Raw genomic sequence first — 22,992 nt, 5'->3', positions numbered from 1 at the left:
TATATTATTATTTGTAACGTTATAAATGTATTTATTATTTATAATGTTATTAATGTATTTGATTATTTATAATGTTATAAATGTATATGATTATTTATAATGTTATAAATGTATTTGATTATTTATAATGTTATGAATGTATTTGATTATTTATAATGTTATAAATTTGTTTGATTATTTATAATGTTATAAATGTATTTCATTATTTATAATGTTATAAATGTATATTATTAATTATAACGTTTTAAAGATATTTGATTATTTATAATGTTATAAATGTATATTATTATTTGTAACGTTATAAATGTATTTGATTATTTATAATGTTATAAATGTATTCGATTATTTATAATGTTATAAATGTGTTTGATTATTTATAATGTTATAAATGTATTTGATTATTTATAATGTTATAAATGTATTTGATTATTTATAATGTTATAAATTTATTTGATTATTTATAATGTTATAAATGTATTTGGTTATTTATAATGTTATAAATGTATTTGATTATTTAAAATGTTATAAATGTATTTGATTATTTATAATGTTATAAATGTATATTATTATTTATAATGTTATAAATTTATTTGATTATTTATAATGTTATAAATGGATTTGATTATTTATAATGTTATAAATGTATTTGATTATTTAAAATGTTATAAATGTATTTGATTATTTATAATGTTATAAATGTATTTGGTTATTTATAATGTTATAAATGTATTTGATTATTTAAAATGTTATAAATGTATTTGATTATTTATAATGTTATGAAGGTGTTTTATTATTTATAATGTTATAAATGTATTTGATTATTTATAATGTTATAAATGTATTTAATTATTTATAATGTTATAAATGTATTTGATTATTTATATTGTTATAAATGTATTTGATTATTTATAATGTTATAAATGTATATCATTATTCATAATGTTATAATTGTATATTATTATTTGTAACGTTATAAATGTATTTGATTATTTATAATGTTATAAATGTATTTGATTATTTATAATGTTATAAATGTGTTTGATTATTTATAATGTTATAAATGTATTTGATTATTTATAATGTTATGAATGTATTTGATTATTTATAATGTTATAAATGTATATTATTATTTATAACGTTATAAAGATATTTGATTATTTATAATGTTATAAATGTATTTGATTATTTATAATGTTATCAATGTGTTTGATTATTTATAATGTTATAAATGTATATTATTATTTATAATGTTATCAATGTGTTTGATTATTTATAATGTTATAAATGTATTTGATTATTTATAATGTTATAAATGTATATTATTAATTATAACGTTTTAAAGATATTTGATTATTTATAATGTTATAAATGTGTTTGATTATTTATAATGTTATAAATGTATATTATTATTTGTAACGTTATAAATGTATTTGATTATTTATAATGTTATAAATGTATTCGATTATTTATAATGTTATAAATGTGTTTGATTATTTATAATGTTATAAATGTATTTGATTATTTATAATGTTATAAATGTATTTGCTTATTTATAATGTTATAAATGTATTTGATTATTTATAATGTTATAAATGTATTTGATTATTTATAATGTTATAAATGTATTTGGTTATTTATAATGTTATAAATGTATTTGATTATTTAAAATGTTATAAATGTATTTGATTATTTATAATGTTATAAATGTATATTATTATTTATAATGTTATAAATGTATTTGATTATTTATAATGTTATAAATGTTTTTGATTATTTATAATGTTATAAATGTATATTATTATTTGTAACGTTATAAATGTATTTGATTATTTATAATGTTATAAATGTATTTGATTATTTATAATGTTATAAATGTATTTGATTATTTATAATGTTATAAATGTATTTGGTTATTTATAATGTTATAAATGTATTTGATTATTTAAAATGTTATAAATGTATTTGATTATTTATAATGTTATAAATGTATATTATTATTTATAATGTTATAAATGTATTTGATTATTTATAATGTTATAAATGTATTTGATTATTTATAATGTTATAAATGTATTTGATTATTTATAATGTTATAAATGTATATTATTATTTATAATGTTATAAATGTATTTGATTATTTATAATGTTATAAATGTATTTGATTATTTATAATGTTATAAATGTATATTATTATTTGTAACGTTATAAATGTATTTGATTATTTATAATGTTATAAATGTATATTATTATTTATAATGTTATACATGTATTTGATTATTTATAATGTTATAAATGTATTTGATTATTTATAATGTTATAAATGTATATTATTATTTGTAACGTTATAAATGTATTTGATTATTTATAATGTTATAAATGTTTTTGATTATTTATAATGTTATAAATGTATATTATTATTTGTAACGTTATAAATGTATTTATTATTTATAATGTTATTAATGTATTTGATTATTTATAATGTTATAAATGTATATGATTATTTATAATGTTATAAATGTATTTGATTATTTATAATGTTATGAATGTATTTGATTATTTATAATGTTATAAATTTGTTTGATTATTTATAATGTTATAAATGTATTTCATTATTTATAATGTTATAAATGTATATTATTAATTATAACGTTTTAAAGATATTTGATTATTTATAATGTTATAAATGTATATTATTATTTGTAACGTTATAAATGTATTTGATTATTTATAATGTTATAAATGTATTCGATTATTTATAATGTTATAAATGTGTTTGATTATTTATAATGTTATAAATGTATTTGATTATTTATAATGTTATAAATGTATTTGATTATTTATAATGTTATAAATGTATTTGATTATTTATAATGTTATAAATGTATTTGGTTATTTATAATGTTATAAATGTATTTGATTATTTAAAATGTTATAAATGTATTTGATTATTTATAATGTTATAAATGTATATTATTATTTATAATGTTATAAATGTATTTGATTATTTATAATGTTATAAATGGATTTGATTATTTATAATGTTATAAATGTATTTGATTATTTAAAATGTTATAAATGTATTTGATTATTTATAATGTTATAAATGTATTTGGTTATTTATAATGTTATAAATGTATTTGATTATTTAAAATGTTATAAATGTATTTGATTATTTATAATGTTATAAATGTATATTATTATTTATAATGTTATAAATGTATTTGATTATTTATAATGTTATAAATGTATTTGATTATTTATAATGTTATAAATGTATATTATTATTTGTAACGTTATAAATGTATTTGATTATTTATAATGTTATAAATGTATATTATTATTTATAATGTTATACATGTATTTGATTATTTATAATGTTATAAATGTATTTGATTATTTATAATGTTATAAATGTATATTATTATTTGTAACGTTATAAATGTATTTGATTATTTATAATGTTATAAATGTATTTGATTATTTATAATGTTATAAATGTATATTATTATTTGTAACGTTATAAATGTATTTGATTATTTATAATGTTATGAATGTATTTGATTATTTATAATGTTATAAATTTGTTTGATTATTTATAATGTTATAAATGTATTTGATTATTTATAATGTTATAATTGTATTTGATTATTTATAATGTTATAAATGTGTTTGATTATTTATAATGTTATAAATGTATTTGATTATTTATAATATTATAAATGTATTTGATTATTTATAATATTATAAATGTATTTGATTATTTATAATGTTATAAATGTATTTGATTATTTATAATGTTATAAATGTATATTATTATTTAAAAATGTTATAAATGTATTTGATTATTTATAATGTTATAAATGTATTTGATTTATAATGTTATAAATGTATTTGATTATTTATAAAGTTATAAATGTATTTGATTATTTAAAATGTTATAAATGTATATTATTATTTATAACGTTATAAATGTATTTGATTATTTATAATGTTATAAATGTATATTATTATTTATAATGTTATAAATGTATTTGATTATTTTCTGCTTCAGAACTGAACAAGGATTTCTGCTGCTCATCGTGTCCACGTTCCTCTACAACCCAAAATCACCTCCACAATCACATCAAGAGCTGCAACCATGATAAATATGAGACTCTGGTGAAGATTAAGACTGAACATGAGGATCTGACGCCCACCAGAAGCTCCAGTAATCAGCAAACGTCCTCTGGTACTGTCAGCATTAACACCTCTCTCAGTCCCACACAGGAAGAAGGAAACATCTGCTCACAGTGTGGGAAGAGCTTCAGGTTCCCGAGTTTTCTCAAAATACACCAGCGCATTCACACTGGAGAGAAACCGTATCAGTGCTCACAGTGTGGGAAGAGTTTTATTACACAGAGTGATCTCAAAAAACACCAGCGCATTCACACTGGAGAAAAACCGTATTCCTGCTCACAGTGTAGGAAGAGTTTTAATGCACAGAGTAAGCTCAAAATACACCAGCGCATTCACACTGGAGAGAAACCATATCGGTGCTCACAGTGTGGAAAGAGTTTTAACACAAAGAGTGAGCTCAAAATACACCAGCGCATTCACAGTGGACAGAAACCGTATCAGTGTTCACAGTGTGGGAAGAGTTTTAATCAACAGGGTCATCTCAAAACACACCAGCGCATTCACAGTGGAGAGAAACCGTATCAGTGCTCACAGTGTGGGAAGGGTTTTAATACAAAGAGTGATCTGAAAAAACACCAGCACATTCACACTGGAGAGAAACCGTATCAGTGCTCACAGTGTGGAAAAAGTTTTAATCAACAGAGTGCTCTCAAAACACACAAGCGCATTCACACTGGAGAGAAACCATATCAGTGCTCACAGTGTGGTAGGGGTTTTAATACAAAGAGTGATCTCATAACCCACCAGCGCATTCACACCGGAGAGAAACCATATCACTGCTCACAGTGTGGAAAGAGTTTTAATACAAAGAGGGAGGTTAAAATACACCAGCGCATTCACACTGGAGAGAAACCGTATCAGTGCCTACAGTGTGGGAAGAGTTTTATTCAACTGAGTCATCTCAAAATCCACCAGCGCATTCACACTGGAGAGAAACCATATCAGTGCTCACAGTGTGGGAAGAGTTTTAATCAAAAGAGTCATATCAAAATCCACCAGCGCATTCACACTGGAGAGAAACCGTATCAGTGCTCACAATGTGAAAAGAGTTTTACTAGACAGAGTGAGCTCAAAATACACCAGCACATTCACAGTGGAGAGAAACCGTATCAGTGCTCACAATGTGGGAGAAGCTTTAATACAAAGAGTGCTCTTAAAAGACACCAGGGCATTCACACTGGAGAGAAACATTAGCTGCATCCAGAATCGCATACTAACAGAGTCTGTACTAGATTGGAGGAAGTACGCAGCGCTTTCAGTACTGAAGTGTGCAGTATGCACACAACACTAGGGGTGGGCGATATGGCCTTTAAAAAATATCACAATATCTTTGCGATAACGATATTCACTCGCGATACATAACAACACTTTTGTTCTGCAGACAAGGTACAAATGTTAGGTACAGAAGGTACAAATGTTACTAAATGTCCATTAAATTAAGCATCACTTCCAGTAGGGCTGAGCGATATGGTTAAAAAACTCATATTCCCATATACAGTGTATCACAAAAGTGAGTACACCCCTCACATTTCTGCAGATATTTAAGTATATCTTTTCATGGGACAACACTGACAAAATGACACTTTGACACAATTAAAAGTAGTCTGTGTGCAGCTTATATAACAGTGTAAATTTATTCTTCCCTCAAAATAACTCAATATACAGCCATTAATGTCTAAACCACCGGCAACAAAAGTGAGTACACCCCTTGGTGAAAGTTCCTGAAGTGTCAATATTTTGTGTGGCCACCATTATTTCCCAGAACTGCCTTAACTCTCCTGGGCATAGAGTTTACCAGAGCTTCACAGGTTGCCACTGGAATGCTTTTCCACTCCTCCATGACGACATCACGGAGCTGGCGGATATTCGAGACTTTGCGCTCCTCCACCTTCCGCTTGAGGATGCCCCAAAGATGTTCTATTGGGTTTAGGTCTGGAGACATGCTTGGCCAGTCCATCACCTTTACCCTCAGCCTCTTCAATAAAGCAGTGGTCGTCTTAGAGGTGTGTTTGGGGTCATTATCATGCTGGAACACTGCCCTGCGACCCAGTTTCCGGAGGGAGGGGATCATGCTCTGCTTCAGTATTTCACAGTACATATTGGAGTTCATGTGTCCCTCAATGAAATGTAACTCCCCAACACCTGCTGCACTCATGCAGCCCCAGACCATGGCATTCCCACCACCATGCTTGACTGTAGGCATGACACACTTATCTTTGTACTCCTCACCTGATTGCCGCCACACATGCTTGAGACCATCTGAACCAAACAAATTAATCTTGGTCTCATCAGACCATAGGACATGGTTCCAGTAATCCATGTCCTTTGTTGACATGTCTTCAGCAAACTGTTTGCGGGCTTTCTTGTGTAGAGACTTCAGAAGAGGCTTCCTTCTGGGGTGACAGCCATGCAGACCAATTTGATGTAGTGTGCAGCGTATGGTCTGAGCACTGACAGGCTGACCCCCCACCTTTTCAATCTCTGCAGCAATGCTGACAGCACTCCTGCGCCTATCTTTCAAAGACAGCAGTTGGATGTGACGCTGAGCACGTGCACTCAGCTTCTTTGGACAACCAACGCGAGGTCTGTTCTGAGTGGACCCTGCTCTTTTAAAACGCTGGATGATCTTGGCCACTGTGCTGCAGCTCAGTTTCAGGGTGTTGGCAATCTTCTTGTAGCCTTGGCCATCTTCATGTAGCGCAACAATTCATCTTTTAAGATCCTCAGAGAGTTCTTTGCCATGAGGTGCCATGTTGGAACTTTCAGTGACCAGTATGAGAGAGTGTACTACTAAATTGAACACACCTGCTCCCTATGCACACCTGAGACCTAGTAACACTAACAAATCACATGACATTTTGGAGGGAAAATGACAAGCAGTGCTCAATTTGGACATTTAGGGGTGTAGTCTCTTAGGGGTGTACTCACTTTTGTTGCCGGTGGTTTAGACATTAATGGCTGTATATTGAGTTATTTTGAGGGAAGAATAAATTTACACTGTTATATAAGCTGCACACAGACTACTTTTCATTGTGTCAAAGTGTCATTTTGTCAGTGTTGTCCCATGAAAAGATATACTTAAATATCTGCAGAAATGTGAGAGGTGTACTCACTTTTGTGATACACTGTATATATACAGTATATATACGATATAATGTAAACTTAAAGTACACCGCATTCCAAATTATTATGCAAATTGGATTTAAGTGTCATAAAGATTAAATGTTTTGTTTCTCAATTGAACTCATGGATGGTATTGTGTCTCATGGCTCTTTGGATCACTGAAATCAATCTCAGACACCTGTGATAATTAGTTTGCCATTTAAAGGAAAACTACTTAAGAAGGACGTTCCACATTATTAAGCAGGCCACAGGTTTCAAGCAATATGGGAAAGAAAAAGGATCTCTCTGCTGCCGAAAAGCGTCAAATAGTGCAATGCCTTGGACAAGGTATGAAAACATTTGATATTTCATGAAAACTTAAGCCTGATCTTCATACTGTGAAGAGATTAGTGGCTGATTCAGAGCACAGACGGGTTTGTGCAGATAAAGGCAGAATGAGGAAGGTTTCTGCCAGACAAATTCATCGGATTAAGAGAGAGGATGCTAAAATGCCATTACAAACCAGCAAACAGGTATTTGAAGCTGCTGGTGCCTCTGGAGTTCAGCGAACCTCAAGGTGTAGGATCCTCCAGAGGCTTGCAGTTGTGCATAAACCTACTATTCGGCCACCCCTAACCAGTGCTCACAAGCAGAAACGGTTGCAGTGGGCCCAGACATACATGATGAGTACCGTGCAACCCTGGATAGTCCAGATGGATGGAATAGTGGATGGTCACCATGTCCCAACAAGGCTGCGATGTCAGCAAGGAGGTGAAGGAGTCATGTTTTGGGCCTTTAGGGTTCCTGAAGGTGTGAAAATTACCGTGGCAAAGTATATAGAGTTTCTGACTGACCACTTTGTTCCATGGTACAAAAAGAAGAACTGTGCCTTCTGCAGCAAAATCATCTTCATGCATGACAAATCTCATGCTGCAAAGATTACCTCTGTGTCATTGGCTGCTATGGGCATAAAAGGAGAGAAACTCGTGGTGTGGCCACCATTCTCCCTGACCTTAACCCTATTGAGAACCTTTGGAGTATACTCAAGCAAAAGATCTATGAGGGTGGGAGGCAGTTCACATCAAAACAGCAGCTCTGGGAGGCTATTCTAACATAATTCAAGCAGAAACTCTCCAAAACTCACAAGTTCAATGGATGCAAGAATTGTGAAGGTGATATGAAAGAAGGGGTCCTGTGTTAACATGTAACTTGGTCTGTTAGGATGTTTTTGATTGAAATATCTTTTGATTTCAGTGAATGCTGCCAATTCAACAAATGACCGTTTTCAGTTCTTTACAACCTATAAAATGTTTTGAAACTCTGTTGTGCAAAATAATTTGGAACAGTGATTTTTTTTTTTTTTTAAGAATATACTGTTATCAATGGGAGGTTTGTTCAATAAAATTCGATTAATACTCTAACGGTTGATGACTTAAAAATTAGCAGTGATCGACACTCCTTGTACCCACGCGGGTGCTTTTGCTTTAGGTGCTGAAGTAAATGTGATGTTGCCACTGTTTGTCGTCATCGTATTTTTGCACGTTTTGCAAATTACAGTCATTTGTTTGGAGTCTGACCTTCTGTATCTGAAAAACTTCCACACTAGTGATGTAGCTCACCTATTAGGGACTAGTTCATCCTCAGTGCTCAGCGCCCTGGTGCGCCTGCCCCATACACCCCCGCCCCAGCTGTAGTTACGCCCCTGTGCAACACGTATAACATCCTGTCAACCCACATCGTTACCTATGTTAAAGCGTTTATACAGTCCATCATGATCTATTTAAGGTCCGTGTATATGGCGCCACATCAATGTCAAAACTAGCGCACGCAACTTTTAACATTTCGCGTGTGTAAATATACCTCTCGCGAGCACAAAAAGAGGAATCGCGTGCGCACTGATCATAAAATCGCTCTCGAATGTTGTTTTTCTGCTCGATTTCACTGTTGTGCGCGCGCGCAAAAGCAAATTGTGCTCGGCTGCACGCGTGCGAAAGCAAATTGTGCTCGGCTGCTCTTTCTGCGCGAGAGCAGTTTTTGCGCTCGAGTTTTGAAAGGGGTGGTTTTGACAGTTTGGGGGCGGAGTCAGGGCCGGCTCTATCAGCGAATGCTATTGGCTCTATGCACACAAGCTCTGTGACGTGTTTCCGTTTAGCCTTAGTCGGGCAGGTTAGATTCTGGTGTGTGAGAACCCCGGCAAAGTTTTAAACACAACATGTCGTATAGCGGTGAATATGTAGAGTTTGCGTTTTCAAACACAAGATCGAGGTGGATCGGAACATTCTCAGGGTTCATGTTGAACGCTGCATTTGACGGGTAAAAGAGCAAGTTGCTCGACACAGTGATCACTATGTCCATTTCTGTGTACTGTGTTTTGCCTGCATGTGAACCATCAGATTGGACCACTTGACAAAGCAAGCTAAACACTCGTCTTTATCTGCAATTTTTTTAAATAACGTGTACATTTAAATATTGTAAATATATATTATAGTTTATACTCTATTTCTCTGTTTAAACAAAAGCATAAAAAACCAACAAAAGCTTTTTTATTATGTAAACATACCTTTTATATCTACACTCTTTGATTATTTTATCAGTTCTACAATTACAGACTGTAGTTCATCTGTTTCTCTCTATACTCTGTTAGCCTCCTTTCTGTTCTTAATAATCAGGACCACCACAGAGCAGGTATTATTTAGGTGGTGGATCATTCTCAGCACTGCAGTGACACTGACATGGTGGTGGTGTGTTAGTGTGTGTTGTGCTGGTATGAGTGGAGTTAAATACCGTGTCCACTCACTGTCCACTCTATTAGACACTCCTAACTAGTTGGTCCACCTTCACTCATCTATTGCTGCTGTTTGAGTCGATCATCTTCTAGACCTTCATCTGGGTCACAGGACACTTTAGAATTTATTGTTGGAGCACCCTGTTCCATGTTGAGTATATAAATAAAGCAATTTAAATAATAAACATTTGATACAATGTTTTTTTACATTAGTAATTCATTTTACATGTAATTTGGTAATAAATTAATTTAAGCAACAAAAAAAAAAAAAATCTAAGGAGCCACTTGGGAGCCGAAAGAGCCGGCTACGAGAACCCTGACTCCGCTCCCAAACTGTCAAAACCGCCCCTTTCAAAACTGGAGCACAAAAACTTCTCGCGCGCAGCCAAGCACAATTTGCTTTCGCGCGCGCACACAACAATGAAATCGAGCAGAAAAACAACATTTGAGAGCGATTTTAAGATCAGTGCGCACGCGATTCCTCTTTTTGTGCTCGCGAGAGGGATATTTACACGCGCGAAAGGTTAAAAGTTGCGCGCGCTTGTTTTGACATTGATGTGACGCCATACCCAATACCGCTAGATCCCACTGTCACTCTGTTCATTGTAGTGCTGCTGGGTCCTAGTGCCCTATATTTCACCTACCATACTGCGCTCCATGTGTCTCCTACATGCAGTGACCCACAGTAAAACTCAGTATGAGCAGAAAGACGCGACTATTTATAGACGTCCATCGTTCAGCCTTTCTAAATAAGTCATTAAAAGCTTAAAATTATTTAGGTTAGTTAGTAAAATTTCAGGCATTATTTATGTAAACAAAAATCTCAAGTGGACGACTAATGAAGTGAACTATCTGATGAAGCAAAAGCTCTGAACCTTTTCTGTATTTTGGTCTCGCTGTTCCTCATGTTTCATGTTTACAGTTTCTCCATTTTGCACTAATTACTAAACTTGTGTTTGTACTTCTTTGGTTGTTTCTGTGGTATTTGTGTGATTGGCTGATAGTCCTGCACTGAGGATACTATGGGTCACTGCCAGTGCTGGCAACTCCTCAGTTAGGAAAAATGACGCCATCGCCTAATTTGCATAAGGGTTAGCACATGTGGAAAGGTCTATATATTATTATAAACTTTAGGTAGCACATCTCAATAGATCCATTGATCTGTATCTCAGACATATAGTAAACATGTAGTATGTTTACATGTACAGTGTATCACAAAAGTGAGTACACCCCTCACATTTCTGCAAATATTTTATTATATCTTTTCATGGGACAACACTATAGAAATAAAACTTGGATATAACTTAGAGTAGTCAGTGTACAACTTGTATAGCAGTGTAGATTTACTGTCTTCTGAAAATAACTCAACACACAGCCATTAATGTCTAAATGGCTGGCAACATAAGTGAGTACACCCCACAGTGAACATGTCCAAATTGTGCCCAAAGTGTCAATATTTTGTGTGACCACCATTATTATCCAGCACTGCCTTAACCCTCCTGGGCATGGAATTCACCAGAGCTGCACAGGTTGCTAATGGAATCCTCTTCCACTCCTCCATGATGACATCACGGAGCTGGTGGATGTTAGACACCTTGAACTCCTCCACCTTCCACTTGAGGATGCGCCACAGGTGCTCAATTGGGTTTAGTCCATCACCTTAACCTTCAGCTTCCTCAGCAAGGCAGTTGTCATCTTGGAGGTTGTGTTTGGGGTCGTTATCCTGTGGGAAAACTGCCATGAGGCCCAGTTTTCGAAGGGAGGGGATCATGCTTTGTTTCAGAATGTCACAGTACATGTTGGAATTCATGTTTCCCTCAATGAACTGCAGCTCCCCAGTGCCAGCAACACTCATGCAGCCCAAGACCATGATGCTACCACCACCATGCTTGACTGTAGGCAAGATACAGTTGTCTTGGTACTTCTCACCAGGGCGCCGGCTCACATGCTGGACACCATCTGAGCCAAACAAGTTTATCTTGGTCTCGTCAGACCACAGGGCATTCCAGTAATCCATGTTCTTGGACTGCTTGTCTTCAGCAAACTGTTTGCGGGCTTTCTTGTGCGTCAGCTTCCTTCTGGGATGACGACCATGCAGACCGAGTTGATGCAGTGTGCGGCGTATGGTCTGAGCACTGACAGGCTGACCTCCCACGTCTTCAACCTCTGCAGCAATGCTGGCAGCACTCATGTGTCTATTTTTTAAAGCCAACCTCTGGATATGACGCCGAACACGTGGACTCAACTTCTTTGGTCGACCCTGGCGAAGCCTGTTCCGAGTGGAACCTGTCCTGGAAAACCACTGTATGACCTTGGCCACCATGCTGTAGCTCAGTTTCAGGGTGTTAGCAATCTTCTTATAGCCTAGGCCATCTTTGTGGAGAGCAACAATTCTATTTCTCACATCCTCAGAGAGTTCTTTGCCATGAGGTGCCATGTTGAATATCCAGTGGCCAGTATGAGAGAATTGTACCCAAAACAACAAATTTAACAGCCCTGCTCCCCATTTACACCTGGGACCTTGACACATGACACCAGGGAGGGACAATGACACATTTGGGCACAATTTGGACATGTTCACTGTGGGGTGTACTCACTTATGTTGCCAGCTATTTAGACATTAATGGCTGTGTGTTGAGTTATTTTCAGAAGACAGTAAATCTACACTGCTATACAAGCTGTACACTGACTACTCTAAGTTATATCCAAATTTCATGTCTATAGTGTTGTCCCATGAAAAGATATAATGAAATATTTGCAGAAATGTGAGGGGTGTACTCACTTTTGTGATACACTGTATCTCAGGCATGTAGTAAATAATATGCTAACCCTCTATGAGAAATATCTTCTAAGGTTTTGCCTCTGTGATTTATTATACCCTGTTGGATAAGATCCCAGTGAGAAAACTATAGATCACACAGATCTTATCTATAGCTACAAAAACATGGAATAAGGAACAAATCATTAGAACAGAACTGACGAGGGAAAAGCAACAAAAATAGTTTTACATATACAAACAGCTAAGTACAAGCTAACATAATAAATGCTCAACATATTCACCCAGTAATGAACTTTATTAGACACAAACTTTACTGTACCAGCTGAACTGCTAAGAAAGCACAAAACTGAGAAATAACCGAATACATTTTGTGTTGTTGTAATGTTAAGGTCGAAGATGGTTATTTAAAAATGATTGGCTTTCCTAGATGTATCACTGAACGCATGTATAAACGTGGTTAAATAAAACGTTAACACATAGCATTAGATAAACAACTGTTATTCAACTGTATGCAATCACGTATAGCTAATTTGAGCACCTTGCATAGTTCTGAAATAGAATACAAAATAAGTCACATGATAACGGCATTACATACACTTAAACTTTACACTTCTAAAGGAATAAAACTAAAACCACACATTACTAATCGCTGAAATAAATTAGGCAAAGGTAGCACAGAATTACAGGCGTTCCACTCAAGGAATCAAACACAGATGTGCACATGCTCGGTAGGACAAATTGATGGTATTGGGTAAAATAAATCAACAGAACAACAGCAGCACCCGCTGCTCGGTGAGGACAGTAACTGCAGAACGATATGTGCTCTCACATCCGAGTCTCCAAAAGTCTCCAGTAACACCAGAAAAAGTCACTAGAGGGTCTGAAAACTCACTAAATATAGCTAAGCTGGAAACACCGAGTATTATACTGTTTATTAGCCTGACTTAAAGCTAGCAAGTCATGTGACTTGTGTGTACCGTCAAATGAAACAACTATATGTATGTCTCTGTGGCGCAATCGGTTAGCTCGTTCGGCTGTTAACCAAAAGGTTGGTGGTTCGAACCCACCCAGGGACGAGTGTCTTTTATTGCACAACCTGCCTGTTGATGAAACGGATATGAGACACAACAACGTGTAGTCCCACAGAATAGTGGAAATAAGTAACTGAAAACATCCAGTAAACAACAGTCCTACAAGCACAAATATTCTGATGGAAATCTGTTTACCCGCCGAGGTTAAGGATTAAAGTCGAGACTGCCGGGACAACGATGCTGCTCCTGTCAGATGTGACGGGTCTGGAGTAATTGCAACGACAAGAAATCACTACAGACTTTATTGAAGACTAGAGTGGATAACAACTCTATTATTATTTAATTGTTTATTTATCTATTTATTACCAGTTATGACTTTTAGATCATTCAATTCTGTGTTTGTATGATTTGTGTAAATCGTGTATTTATTTAAAGTATCCTCCAGGCCACCCAAGAAGGATGGGCCCTGCTGAGTCTGGTTCCTCTCAAGGTTTCTTCCTGTAATTTTCAGGGAGTTTTTCCTTGCCACAGTCGCCCTCGGCTTGCTCAACAGGGGTTTTTGTATCTGTTGGTCCTGGATTTTGTAAAGTTGCTTTGAGACAATGTATATTGTAAAAAGCGCTATATAAATAAAGTTGACTTGACTTGACAAATATCCACCTGATCAGTCACCAGAGACCGGCTGTCCAAGGTGGAAGAAGGTCCAAGGTGGTTTCCGTAGATGTTAAATGAAGATACCCGCCCAACGTGGGGCTCGAACCCACAACCCTGAGATTAAGATTCTCATGCTCTACCGACTGAGCTAACCAGGCTTAAGCAGCATGTCAGAACAGACAGCTCATCGGTCAGACCATCAGAGAGATGTAGGTTTAATTCACTAACATCACGACCAGATTAAGAACTAATTCACAGTTTACAAACAAACACAATTCAGAATAAGTAACAGAAATAGACACAGACCTACTGTCACTTTTAAACTACTACACAATTACTGAACCCACTCCATTATGTGTTGATGCATGCTCAATAATCCAGGTACACAAATCCACAAAGTTGAATCAGTTCATCATTCGGATTGAGTGACGAAACGTATCTCTACAACAAACTTGTGCCCAGATGAACCTTTCCATTATGCTTTACACCTCAGTGTATATTATCTGGAAACAGATGCTCTTCATATAGAAATATGCTTTATTTCTATATGAATACACAAAGTTCACAACATGATTTAATGAGTGAAAACTTGATGTTTGGAGCTCCTCTGGTGTGCAGGCTGGTACTGTGTATCAGCACTACTTACTGTGTGCAGGACCTGAGTCGTATCTGCTCCAGTCACTGGTTGGCAGCATTAAGCTCAGTCTGGAACTTTAAGAAATATATAGTTTAGATATTTTACATTTTCAGCAGACGCTTTTATCCAAAGCGACTTACACAAATGAGCTGAACACGATGAGCAATTGAGGGTTAAGGGCCTTGCTCAGGGACCCAACAGTGGTGGGGGCGGGGCTTGAACCGGCAACCTTTTGTTTACTAGTCCAGTACCTTAACCACTGAGCTATCACTGGATAGTTCACACATACAGTGCCTAGCAAAAGTATTCGGCCCCCTTGAACTTTTCAACCTTTTGCCACATTTCAGGCTTCAAACAAAGATATGAAATTGTAATTTTTTGTGAAGAATCAACAAGAAGTGCGACACAATCGTGAAGTGGAACGAAATTTATTGGATATTTTAAACTTTTTTTAGAAATAAAAAACTGAAAAGTGGGGCGTGCAATATTATTCAACCCCTTTACTTTCAGTGCAGCAAACTCACTCCAGAAGTTCAGTGAAGATCTCTGAATGATCCAATGTTGACCTAAATGACTGATGGTGATAAATAGAATCCACCTGTGTGTAATCAAGTCTCCGTATAAATGCACCTGCTCTGTGACAGTCTCAGAGTTCTGTTTAAAGCGCAGAGAGCATCATGAAGACCAAGGAACACACCAGGCAGGTCCGAGATACTGTTGTGGAGAAGTTTAAAGCCGGATTTGGATACAAAAAGATTTCCCAAGCTTTAAACATCTCAAGGAGCACTGTGCAAGCGATCATATTGAAATGGAAGGAGTATCAGACCACTGCAAATCTACCAAGACCCGGCCGTCCCTCTAAACTTTCAGCTCAAACAAGGAGAAGACTGATCAGAGATGCAGCCAAGAGGCCCATGATCACTCTGAATGAACTGCAGAGATCTACAGCTGAGGTGGGAGACTCTGTCCATAGGACACAATCAGTCGTACACTGCACAAATCTGGCCTTTATGGAAGAGTGGCAAGAAGAAAGCCATTTCTCAAAGATATCTATAAAAAGTCACCTGGGAGACACACCAAACATGTGGAAGAAGGTGCTCTGGTCAGATGAAACCAAAATCGAACTTTTTGGCCACAATGCAAAACGTTATGTTTGGCGTAAAAGCAACACAGCTCATCACCCTGAACACACCATCCCCACTGTCAAACATGGTGGTGGCAGCATCATGGTTTGGGCCTGCTTTTCTTCAGCAGGGACAGGGAAGATGGTTAAAATTGATGGGAAGATGGATGGAGCCAAATACAGGACCATTCTGGAAGAAAACCTGTTGGAGTCTGCAAAAGACCTAAGACTGGGACGGAGATTTATCTTCCAACAAGACAATGATCCAAAACATAAAGCAAAATCTACAATGGAATGGTTCACAAATAAACGTATCCAGGTGTTAAAATGGCCAAGTCAAAGTCCAGACCTGAATCCCATCGAGAATCTGTGGAAAGAGCTGAAAACTGCTGTTCACAAACGCTCTCCATCCAACCTCACTGAGCTCGAACTGTTTTGCAAGGAAGAATGGGCAAAAATTTCAGTCTCTCGATGTGCAAAACTGATAGAGACATACCCCAAGCGACTTGCAGCTGCAATCGCAGCAAAAGGTGGCGCTACAAAATATTAACGCAAGGGGGCCCAATAATATTGCACGCCCCACTTTTCAGTTTTTTATTTCTAAAAAAAGTTTCAAAAATATTCAATAAATTTCGTTCCACTTCACGATTGTGTCCCACTTGTTGTTGATTCTTCACAAAAAATTACAATTTCATATCGTTATGTTTGAAGCCTGAAATGTGGCAAAAGGTTGAAAAGTTCAAGGGGGCCGAATACTTTTGCTAGGCACTGTATAAGAACCCACAAAACCTCTTAGATGTGGATTATTAAAGTCTGTTTCAGCTGCTTAAATGTGGTCAGTGTAGAATTATGTACACACCCGCTTTTAGACTGTAACTAACTAACAAACAAGTGAGCCTTCTCTAACTAGCAGGTCCTATTGACCTGGGCTTCAAACGTTGTCTCTGACAAGTGTGAGATCTGTGTACTTTGGTCAGTGGAAGTAGTTTTATAGCTTTATAAATACATTTTACTTACTTACTATTTCCATTCTTGCAGGAGTGTGGGTTTACCTTCCACTTCAATAGCAAGGCGTGTCTAGCCCTGCTGGAGTTTTTAAACACCTCACCATCACTGCTGGACTGAGAATTGTCCACCAACCAGAAATATCCAGCCAACAGCACCCTGTGGGCAGCGTCCTGTGACCACTGATGAAGGTCTAGATGATGATCAACTCAAACAGCAGCAATAGATGAGCGATCGACTCTGACTTTACATCTACCAGATGGACCAACTAGGTAGGAGTGTCTAATAGAGTGGACAGTGAGTGGACACGGTATTTAAAAACTCCAGCAGCGCTGCTGTGTCTGATCCACTCATACCAGCACAACACACACTAACACACCACCACCACGTCAGTGTCACTGCAGTACTGAGAATGATCCACCACCTAAATAATACCTGATCTGTAGTGGTCCTGTGGGGGTCCTGATCATTGAAGAACAGGGTGAAAGGGGGCTAACAAAGCATGTAGAGAAACAGATGAACTACAGTCAGTAATTGTAGAACTACAAAGTGCTTCTATATGGTAAGTGGAGCTGATAAAATGGACAGAATGTTATGACTGATCGGTGTATAAGATGAGTGTGAATAAAAGTCACAAAATGCCGAAGCATCCACGATTAGGATGAATTAAAAACACAGTATTCATTTGGAGATAATAAAATATTGAATGGAAGTCTTTGTATGTTATGTTTTATATGTTCTGGTTATAAATGTTTATATTTTTACAGTATACTTTAATTATATAATGAAGTAATTAAAAGTGAGTGAGGTAAAATTGTAATCAGGTAGTATAGAGGAGTCTGTAGTGTTTACCTCAGCTGCTCTAGGGCGCGTCTCAATTTGTTTATGCTTTGTGAAAGCCTTTATAAAATGCTGATGTGAGTTATTTCTCTTGCTAAATGATTTAAATTGAATTAAAATTCAATTAAGGTGGTGAAGTCTTTATCCAACAATAAATCTGTATTTAAGGTGAATGTTTTTACATGAATTTGTTTATTTTAAAGTAGTGCCCTAAATAGGGAGTAGGCGTCATTTGAGACGAGGCCGATAGTCTCTACTCAAAGCGGCACCCTGAACTCACTTTTTTGCATTTTGGACATGCTGTTTCTCACATGTATTTCTCACACGCCTTTGTATGTGTTTTTTAAAGCTTCCTCCATTTTGCACGTAATGCTAAACTAATGTTTTTATTTCTCCCGGTGGTTGTGATTAGCATTTATTTTAAGATGAACAATACGGCACTAGGACCCAGCAGCACTGTCATTAACAGAGCGATGGTCCTGTATATTTCTGAGCGGTACCGCATGTAAACTCTAGATGTCGCTGCTGCACCACTTTGTAAAATACACCAGCAGGACATACTGAAGCTCTCTGATGAAGTAAAAGCTCTGAACCTTTTCTGTATGTTGGTCCCGCTGTTACTCACTCCGACCACCACACAAGTTGTGCAGTCTTATGTATTTCATCATTCGTTCTTTCGCGTTTTTTTAAAGCTTTCTCCATTTTGCACTAATTACTAAACTTGTGTTTTTACTTTGCCGGTTGTTTTAGTGCTCATTTAAACCCTGTTTTACGGTACGATTACTTGTGATATCCACCGCTTTTCATTCTATTTATAATATGTTTGTTATATTCTTTATTGTTTCCCCACCTTGTTTTGTATATTGTGTTGATTAAAAAAAAAAGTTTAGATGTGCTATAACTCTTATGCAGATTATGCGATGACATCATTCTGCAACTTTTTAGGACAGCCAATAGCTACTCTCCTTACTGTTTGTTACACTTTAATTATTAAGTAGATTCAGGTTATTAGTAAACTAGAGTTCATAATAAAACATCACTGTGAGGATTTGAGGAGATTTAATTCTTCTCATTTAAACACACAAACTGCTAGCGGCTCCGCTAACTGTTAGCATCACACATGATTCAGTACTGATGAACCGATTCATTTGAACAGATCCAGCTAAATGAATCTTTATTGTCATTTCAGCTCAATACAAGTACATTTAGAAACGAAATAACGTTCCTCCGGGACCAGGACCAGGGTGCAGCACTGAACAATAGAATAAACACAGTGCAGTTAAACAACAGTGTAATAAATACAGTGACTTACAATAAATACAAGAAGCATTTCTTAAGCTGTAAAAGAGAGATGTAGTGTGGGTCAGTACAAGGTACTGAGGAAATGTAGAGCCAGAACTAAAGCATGTACAACATATTGTGCTATAGAAGTAACAATGTAGGCTTATATAGCAGCAGTCATATTAGAGATCTTTTCTGTCTGATGCTGCCCGGTGCCACAATAGTTTTAACATTTTCACCCTGTTTACATCCTCACAGCTTAAACAACAGGCAGGTAAAACAGTCTGAAAGACTTTTCGTGACTTTCCCTTTAATGAGGAATACAATACATCCATCTATCCATCTGTCTATTAGATCTTTAATAATGCAGTCAGCAGAAGAGGGAGACGTCACCCCTGTGGATCTACAACATGAAGAAATCCAGAACAAAATAATACAAAAGGAGGAGGATGATGATGATGATGATTTCTTCTGTAAGTAAATATGTACAGTGTAGTACAGTACAGTGCGGTACAGTACAGTGCGGTACAGTACAGTATGGTACAGTACAGTGTGGTACAGTATGGTACAGTGTGGTACAGTACAGTATGGTACAGTACAGTATGTTACAGTACAGTGTGGTACAGTATGGTACAGTGTGGTACAGTACAGTATGGTACAGTACAGTATGTCACAGTGGTACAGTACAGTGTGGTACAGTACAGTGAGGTACAGTATGGTACAGTACAGTATGGTACAGTACAGTGAGGTACAGTACAGTGTGGTACAGTACAGTGAGGTACAGTATGGTACAGTATGGTACAGTACAGAGTACAGAGAGAGAGAGAGCAGTGAGAGAGAGAGGTCATGCTTAAGATGAGCTCCTGAACTATTTCAGTTTTTTTGTGTTTAAAATGAGATAAACATTTGCAAAAATTTTAACAAACAAAATTTTAAGTTATAACAATTAGGAACTTTAAACAACAGCAAAATATAAAAAGCTAAAAAGGAAAGAAACAGAGGAACAAGAGGAACAACACAAAAGACAAAGTGAACTACAAGAGGAAGATCATTATTCAACAAAGAGGAATAACAGGAGGAAACATCAACAACAAGGAAAAAGGACAAAACCTGAAGGAAATAACGAGGAATTAGGAGACAATTTGGATTAAATACAGAAATCTTCCTGCTTTGTGAACACTCGGGGTAAGAGAGCTTCATTGAAACTACTGATATCTTGATTAAAATGGCTGGAGAAGCAGCAGAAGTAAAGCCACACTCTTTTGACTACCCTAAAAAGTTTACCACCAAGATGGACAAACAGGAATACAAACTTAATATTATGAAAGAAAACCCAGAAACCCTGTTTAAAGACTGTGAGCTAATTAATGGAGAGAACATCTCATATCTAACATTCTACACTGAGGACAAGAAAACCTGGCATCCAACGATCTGCTTCTACTTTACAGTACACCAGCGCATTATCCAGAGCCAAGACCAGGCAGCAGACTAACAGGCCTAACCGACTGTCTGCGAGTCGCCATCGGACGTCACCTGGAATCCTTAGGTCACAAACCATTGAGACTGGGTCTGTTTACCGTGGCAGGTGTAAGCCAAAACAAAATCAAAAAGTATGTCATAATAACTTAATTAAAATTAATCTAAATGAGCATCATGAAAACCCTAGTAAAGTTAAACTAAAGTTAGGACTTCTAAACATCAGGTCACTTGCATGCAAAACAGTAATTGTAAATGAAATAATTACAGATAATTGTCTTAGTGCCCTGTGTTTAACCGAGACCTGGGCTAGACCTGATGAGTATCTAGGTTTAAATGAAGCATCTCCTCCGGGTTACAGTTATGAACATAAGCCACGTCTTAGCGGTCGTGGTGGAGGAATAGCCGCAATTTATGATAAAGACATAGGTCTTACTGTAAAATCATCTCCCATAACAAACTCGTTTGAAGTTCTTATCTCTGACATAACCAATAAATGTTCATCTGATAAAAATAGTATGTTTAAACTGGTTACTGTTTATCGACCCCCTGGTCCTTACTCAGAATTTCTTAACGAATTTGCCGATTTTCTTTCTAAATTAGTTTTATCAACTAAGAAAGCTTTAATTGTTGGTGACTTTAATATTCATTATGAGGATAAGTGTAATCCACTCAAAATTGCGTTTGACTCTATTTTAGAATCCTTAGGCATCACCCAAAATGTAACGGGACCCACTCACCGCTGTAAACATACCTTAGATTTAATACTTACTTATGGTATAAACATAGACAACCTGGAAATTATACCACAGAATGACTTAATCTCTGATCACTCCCTACTAATATATGAAGTGTCCCTGTCCAATAATATACAGCAACCAAATCGTTTTAAATGTAAGCGCACTATTACATCTGCAACTGCAGCAGCGTTCATAAACTGCCTACCAGAATTACCAAATATATCAGCATCAGAACCTAAAGAACTAGATCAGGCAACTCAAAACCTAGAGACCGTACTGCGCACAACCTTAGATAACGTAGCCCCACTCAAAACTAAACTGATTAGGGAGAAAAAACTTGCTCCATGGTACAATGACCACACATGCGCACTTAAACAAGCAGCACGGAAATTAGAACGCAAGTGGCGTCACACTACACTGGAGGTGTATAAGATTGCTTGGAAAGATGCTCTAACTGAGTATAAACATGCACTTATAAAAGCTAAATCTGTATATTATTCATCCCTAATAGAGAAAAATAAAAACAATCCTAGATTCCTTTTTGAGACAGTGTCCAAATTAACTAAAAACGTCAATGAAACTGAATCTAATATACCGCCTGACTGTACCAGCGATGATTTTTTAAAATTCTTTAATGACAAGATAGAAAAAATACGACTTCAGAGTCAAAGTGTGTCACTTGCCAATGTTAAGTATGGACTCACTCCGAGCAGCATTGGTGATAATAGTAACGAGTTAATCCAACTAAATTCCTTTAATCCAATCTCCCAAAATGAACTAACTGTGTTGATTAAATCATCGAAGTCATCATCGTGTATACTCGATCCTGTTCCAACTCGTTTACTTAAAGATTTACTCCCAGCTATTGTAGAGCCCCTGCTTACATTAATCAATGCATCCCTTAGCCTTGGGTATGTACCTAAATTGTTTAAAAGTGCTGTTATTAAACCCCTGATTAAAAAAACCTAATCTTGATCCACATATTTTATCTAATTATAGGCCAATTTCAAACCTTCCTTTTGTCTCAAAGATATTAGAAAAAGTCGTTTCCAAACAGCTATGTTCTTATTCGAATGAAAATTGTATTCATGAAAAATTTCAATCAGGATTTAGACCCAACCATAGTACCGAAACCGCATTAATTAGAGTAGTTAACGAGTTGTTAATGTCTTCTGATAATGGATGTGTCTCTTTTCTTGTTCTATTAGATCTTAGTGCAGCGTTTGATACGGTCGATCATAACATTTTACTGGAGAGGCTAGAAAATACAGTAGGTGTTAAAGGACTCGCACTCTCTTGGTTTCAATCATATCTGACTGACCGCTCTCAATTCGTTTATGTAAATAATAAATGCTCAGAAACT

General features: G+C 35.6%; 1 pseudogene; it reads left to right on the top strand.

Moving 5' to 3' along the window:
- LOC134325914 (zinc finger protein 208-like) overlaps nt 1-22,992 on the top strand; it is a 202,452-nt pseudogene that overhangs the window by 163,664 nt on the left and 15,796 nt on the right.

This window comes from Trichomycterus rosablanca, chromosome 14 (genome assembly GCF_030014385.1).
Source record: "Trichomycterus rosablanca isolate fTriRos1 chromosome 14, fTriRos1.hap1, whole genome shotgun sequence".
Taxonomy (NCBI): Eukaryota; Metazoa; Chordata; class Actinopteri; order Siluriformes; family Trichomycteridae; genus Trichomycterus; species Trichomycterus rosablanca.
The sequence above is the reverse complement of the archived record's forward strand: the minus strand, read 5'-3'. Positions and strand labels throughout refer to the sequence as shown.